Source organism: Convolutriloba macropyga, unplaced genomic scaffold (genome assembly GCF_964194025.1).
Source record: "Convolutriloba macropyga unplaced genomic scaffold, txConMacr16.3 SCAFFOLD_6469, whole genome shotgun sequence".
In the NCBI taxonomy this organism is placed as follows: Eukaryota; Metazoa; Xenacoelomorpha; order Acoela; family Convolutidae; genus Convolutriloba; species Convolutriloba macropyga.
The window spans coordinates 1,234-7,500 of NW_027450877.1; the positions used below are offsets into that span (position 1 = coordinate 1,234).

Genomic DNA, 6,267 nt, shown 5'->3' on the forward strand with positions numbered 1-6,267 from the left:
TATAACTCTCGATTGAACACATTGATGTTCTATTGTTGGTGCTTCCAATAAAATTGGAACACTTAAAGCAGAACCGATTCAAATAATAGCATTCTGATCAATGATTGCATTCCTTGATCAAGAACTGCTGGAGTCATTGTGATGGCGAATTTTCTTCATAAGAAAATTGCAAAGAGACGGAACTTAATGAGACTAGTATTATGTTGTTTCTAGTAAGCGGAAGCTGAAACAGCAACATGTGAAAATCAAGTTTTGTTCAATGATCTCGAGGCGATAAGTACTATGAAGCAACTAGTAGCCTAAGCATGACTCAGATTTGAGACAGTCAAAAAGACTGGCGAAACTTCTTCACATGAAAGTTACATAGAGAACTACAAATGTATACAGCGAGTATTATGTTGTTTCTAGTAGGCGAAAGCTGAAACATCAACATGTGAAAGTTGTCTGCAAACTGTAGAACGATATGTGATTAGTACTGTGCTGTTACTAGTAGCCAGTCTGACTGTAGAAGCCAAGACAAAGGGAAACTAATGCATCTGAAAAGGACAAGTTATGGAAAGGTATGCACGATAAGTATTATGTTGTTTCTAGTAAGCGGCAGCTGAAACATCAACATGTGAACGTCGTTGTGTACAGTAACCTAGAACTATATAGTCCTTAGTAACGTGCATTTACTAGTACCTGTAATTGGTATTCAGACTCAGGCAGTTTGGAATAGTTTGGCAAAGATGCACCAGAGAAAACTGGGATTTGATACAGAAATTGTTGAATACAAGTATTATGCTGCTTCTAGTAGGTTGAATCCGAAACATCAGCATGTGAAAATTGAAAACATTTCTGGTTCGAATTGTCACAAGTATTTGGTGATCTGAGTAGCCAAACTCACTACAACGCCAATTGAAGGCAAAAATTCTCAACGGGAAAAGCTATTCTCATTGAATGAGCTAACAAGACGAGTATTATGTTGCTTCTAGTAGGCGAAAGCCAAAACATCAACATGTGAAAGTCTTGCTGAACAAATTTAATGTTGTTGAGCTCAGTACCGTGTGAATTAGTAGCCATAATTGGCGAGCGAAAATTGAACTGGCGAAACTTCGTCTTTGGAAAATTGCAGATGCCGAGCACTTATTTTGCAACGAGTATTATGTTGACTGTAGTAAGCGAAAGCCGAAACAGCAACATGTGAAAGCTGTTGAAATTTGTGGTCATTTTGCAATAAGTACAAGGAGTGTAACTAGTAGCCAGGTCAAAATTTGGGATAAGAATGAGCAAAAATTCTGCATGAGAACAGTTGAAATTATGAAACTAAATTACAAAGACTAGTATTATGTTGTTTCGAGTACGCGAAAGCGGAAACATCAACATGTGAACGTTTGTAACGAAGTTTCGTTAATTTTCAGCCTAGTACTGAGCAAGAACGAGTAGCCTCATCTCCAATCCCACGCAAAATGTAGTGAAATATGTGAGTGAACCTTATTCACGGTGAGGGTTTCCCGAGGTCTGTATTGCAGCGAGTATTATGTTGCTTCTAGTAAGCGAAAGCTGAAACAACAACATTTGAAAGTTGGAATTAATGACTGAATGGAAACTTCGACCTGTGTTTGATAGTAGTAGCGAACAAAACTGCTGAATCGGTTTCTGTCTCATATTGGTCAGTGAACCAATTAAGAGACAATCAACTACATAACCTGAATTGGGCGAGAGAACCCCCTTAACTTAAGCATATCAGTAAGGGGAGGAAAAGAAATCAACTGAGAATCCCTTAGTAATGGCGAATGAACAGGGAAAAGCTCATCGGGAAGAGAAATGGCAACATTTCTCGGTGTCCGGTATGGTTTGATGCTAGACTGGTGAATTTGTCCTGATGTCTACTGGAAAGTAGCATCAAAGAAGGTGAAAATCCTGTAAAGGTCATTTTCGATACCAGTCATAATGGCTCATTCCTATGAGTAGAGTTGTTTGAAAGTGCAACTCGAAGCTGGAGATATGTCTCTCCAAAAGCTAATTATAAAGCGAGACCGATAGTAAACAAGTACCGTGAGGGAAAGTTGAAAAGCACTCTGAAGAGAGAGTGAAAAGTACGTGAAACTGTTGAAGGGGAACTGGAGTGAGCGTTACCATACTCAATGCCTTGATATTATATTCTCGGCTACCGAGTAGTGTAGTTGTCGTCTTTTGGCAAATCTTGTTAATGAATCGAGCAGAAGTTTTCCTCGGAATTCTTCTTGTTGATTCTAAACAAAATGAGATAAATTGATCTTGATTGCCTGTCTGACCTCAACTTCCTATTCAATGCTCTCTACAGCCCGTCTTGAAACACGGACCAAGGAGTGTGAGTTGCTTGCAAGTGTTGTCGCTCATTGAAAGCGCACACGCGAAATGAAAGTGAACAGTGTAATTTTTATGAATTGCACTACTTTGTGTGGTGAGGGCGCCGATTCGGTGTCCCGCAACCACGGACGGTTTTGCTCTTATTGCATGACTGATCCAGAGCAAGTAGCACACGACCCGAAAGATGGTGATCTATGCTTGGGCAGGGCGAAGCCACGGGAAACCATGGTGGAAGCCCGAAGCGGTTCTGACGTGCAAATCGATCGTCTGACCTGAGCATAGGGGCGAAAGACTAATCGAACCATCTAGTAGCTGGTTTCCTCCGAAGTTTCCCTCAGGATAGCAAAAGCTTGAGCAAGATTGAAAAATCTTCGCAAAGCAATTTCATCGGTTAAAGCGAATGATTAGAGGAATGGGGGAAAATTTTTCCTTCACCTATTCTCAAACTATAAATCGGTGAGATGTCCTTGTGACTTAATTGCACTTGGACTATGAATGCAAGCTTTTTGTGGGCCGCTTTTGGTAAGCAGAACCGGCGATGTGGGATGAACCAAAAGTTGGGTTAAGGCGCCTAACTACTTGCTCATGAGTCACCACAAAAGGTGTTGATTGATACTGACAGCAGGACGGTGGTCATGGAAGTTGAAATCCGCTAAGGAGTGTGTAACAACTCACCTGCCGAATCAATCAGCCCTGAAAATGGATGGCACTAGAGCTCGTGGCCTATACCCAACCATGAATATCAATATCTAACGCAAGTTAGATTAGAGAAAAAGAGCCTCACCAGCTCAAAAATGATATTCATGTGTAGGAGGACACATTGATTGCGCTAAAGTATGCACGCAAGTGTATGCGCGAAGCGATCAATGGAGCAGATCTTGGTGGAAGTAGCAAGTACTCAAATGAGAACTTTGAGGACTGAAGCGGGAAAGGCTTTCATGTGAACAGCGTTTGCACATGAGTTAGTCGATTCTAAAAGACAGGCTAATGCCAAAGTCTTGAATAGTGGTTTCTTGAAAACTGCTGAGTCTCGAAAGAGCATCGGGTTAAAATTCCCGAACTTACTCTCCTGGCATTGAGACGGCAACGTCATTGAGGTCGAACTTTGTCATTGGGACCTTGGGGAAGAGTTATCTTTTCTTTATAACACGTTGTAGAGTCCTTGGAATTGATTCAATCAGAGATAAGGCTCGAAGCGTGCAAGAGCACAGCAGCATTTGCTGTGTCCCAATTGTTCCTGGTGGCACATAAAAGTTTGGCTTAGCAGATGTCAGGAGAGTGAATCGTACCGATTACCGCATCAGGTCCCCAAGGTGAAAAGCCTCTGGTCTTGGAACAGTGTAGATAAGGGAAGTCGGCAAAATAGATCCGTACCTTCGGAAGAAGGATTGGCTCTGAGGAGTGGGTGTAACAAGCCTTTAGTTTGACGCTTCGGTCTGCTAAAGCGTGCGATGGCCTTCGGGTTGTTGGCGTTTGGTTTGACTGCTAGCTGATATGCTTTAGGTCTATTCTGTTGCACAAAAAACACTCGAACTCTGAACTGGTTCGGACAAGGGGAATCCGACTGTTTAATTAAAACAAAGCATTGCGATGGCTGGTGAAACGGTGTTGACGCAATGTGATTTCTGCCCAGTGCTCTGAATGTCAAAGTGAAGAATTTCAAATAAGCGCGGGTAAACGGCGGGAGTAACTATGACTCTCTTAACCGGACTGTGATGATTAGTTGACTGTGTGCAACCTCCACGAGGTCTCGCTGGAAACTGCCATTCGTGGCTGAGCTAAGCACACCATCAATAGTCCCCGGAATGGACAAACCTTAAAAACTTGCCCAGTGGAAGGAAAACCACTCAACAAACCACGGTTTCGGAGTCATACCAAAACAAAGACTGTCCGTGGAAGGCAAACCACTAAAACCACGGTTTCGGAGTCACACCAAAACAAAGACTGTCCGTGGAAGGCGAACCACTAAAAACCACGGTTTCGGAGTCATACCAGAACAAAGGCTGTCCGGTGAAGTGTGCTGACCACCTTAAAAGTTCGCCAACCACTTTGGGTAAAACCAAAGTCTGTACCTCGGTACAGTAGTCCCAACGATGAAGACAATCAATGAGAAAGATCTGGCCTCAGCCAGACAAGACAGTGTGAGCACCAGTAGTTGTGGAGACGTGGCCTCCAAGTGGACCTGCGACATCTGCGGACAGGGTCCGTTCAGGAGTGAGCTCGGCCTGAAGCAGCACAAGACCAGAAGTCACAAGTCAGGGGCATCACAGACGAAAGCATCACAGGGAGCACATGCGGGCAGGGCTCCCACCCAGGAACCCGTGAGTGGCCAAGCAACAGCCCCCAACTGGTGCTGCTCAATCTGTGGTGCTGGACCCTTCAAAGGACAGACTGGTCTCTCACTTCACACCAAAAGCAGGCACCCAGATACATACCACCAGATGCAGGCCCAGAAGACAGGCAGATCTAATGCAAGGTGGACTCTTGAGGAAATGGCTCTGGTCAGAGACGCGATGAGGGGCCTTGATCCCGCATCCCAGAAGCAAGAGAATGAGCAACTGGCAAGACTGTTCCCCCATCGATCCGCTGAGGCATTCAAGGGCTTGAGAAAGAACCAACAGTTTGTGGCAATGATGCAGGAACATGACAGGGAGGAAAACACTGTGCAGGAAGACAGACCAAGACACTGTCTTGAGACGGGCATCGACCTTGAGATGCTGGCTCTTCCTCCTCCGGGTGAATGGCACAGAATGACGGACGACGATCTCACCCAGTACGTCGAGAGAGAGGGACAGATGTGGCTACAAACCCTTGCACAAGAACCAGGGAAGAATGGGGGACAGAGGGCTCACAAACATCCTAGACGATCCAAGAAGGGCATGAGACGGCACCAGTATGCAAGACTGCAGGCTCTTTACAGACGTGACAGGGCTAAGGCAGCGGCATCAGTGATGGATGGGTCATGGGAGAAGTTTGGTGAGCACAACCCCATCACCGACAAGACAGGGTTTCTTGATGCTTGGCAGCAGCTCCTTGAGACGGAAGCAGAGACAATAGACCTAAGCACAATCAGCGGTCAGGGTTGGGTCACTCCAATCACCATCGAAGAAGTGGCCAAGTGTGTGCAGACCATGGGACAGACAGCTCCTGGACCAGACAGGGTGAGCAGGAAGACGGTGACTTGCATCCCCTTCAAGAAGTTGGTCTCCCACTTCAATCTCTGGCTGCTGGCTGAACATCTACCCGAGTGGCTCCTTAGTGGAAGAACAGTGTTCATCCCCAAAGTGGCAGGGTCTCAGGAACCAATGGACTTCAGACCCATCACAGTGGCAAGTGTACTGGCCAGGGTGTTCCACAAGTGCTTAGCTGCACGACTTGAGGACCTAGACGACAATATCAGACAGAAGGGCTTCAAGAGGGTAGATGGGACGGCAACCAACTCTCTTCTGCTGCAGGGCATTATCAGTGAGGCAAAGACACAGAGACGGGGACTCAAACTGGCCTTCATAGATGTGAAGAAGGCCTTTGACAGTGTGACCCACAAGGCCCTGGCAGAAGCAGCACTAGAAGCAGGCATAGACCCCAAGATCCTCAGATACATCATGAAGGGCTACAAGAGACAGGGCACAACTCTGGAGATCGACGGAGCAAGACGCTTGGTGAAGCCATCCAAGGGGGTCAGACAGGGGGATCCCATCTCCCCAATCCTATTCAACCTTGTGATGAACAGGGTGCTGAAGACTCTACCCCAAACGACTGGAATCCAGATGGGCTCAGAAAAGCTGAATCACCTCGCCTTTGCCGATGACGTTGTGTTGCTAGCTCAGACGCAGACAGGGCTTCAGGACTCTATCAACAGACTGGAGACAGGGCTGGAAAGATGTGGTCTCTCTCTCAATGCCAAGAAGTGTGCAACCCTAGATGTGGACACAGTGC

At 45.8% G+C, this 6,267-nt stretch overlaps 1 pseudogene; it reads left to right on the plus strand.

Annotated features, from left to right (window-relative positions):
* The first annotated feature begins 1,683 nt into the window (after positions 1-1,683).
* Positions 1,684-6,267, plus strand: part of LOC142356233 (large subunit ribosomal RNA) — a 7,285-nt pseudogene continuing 2,701 nt past the window's right edge.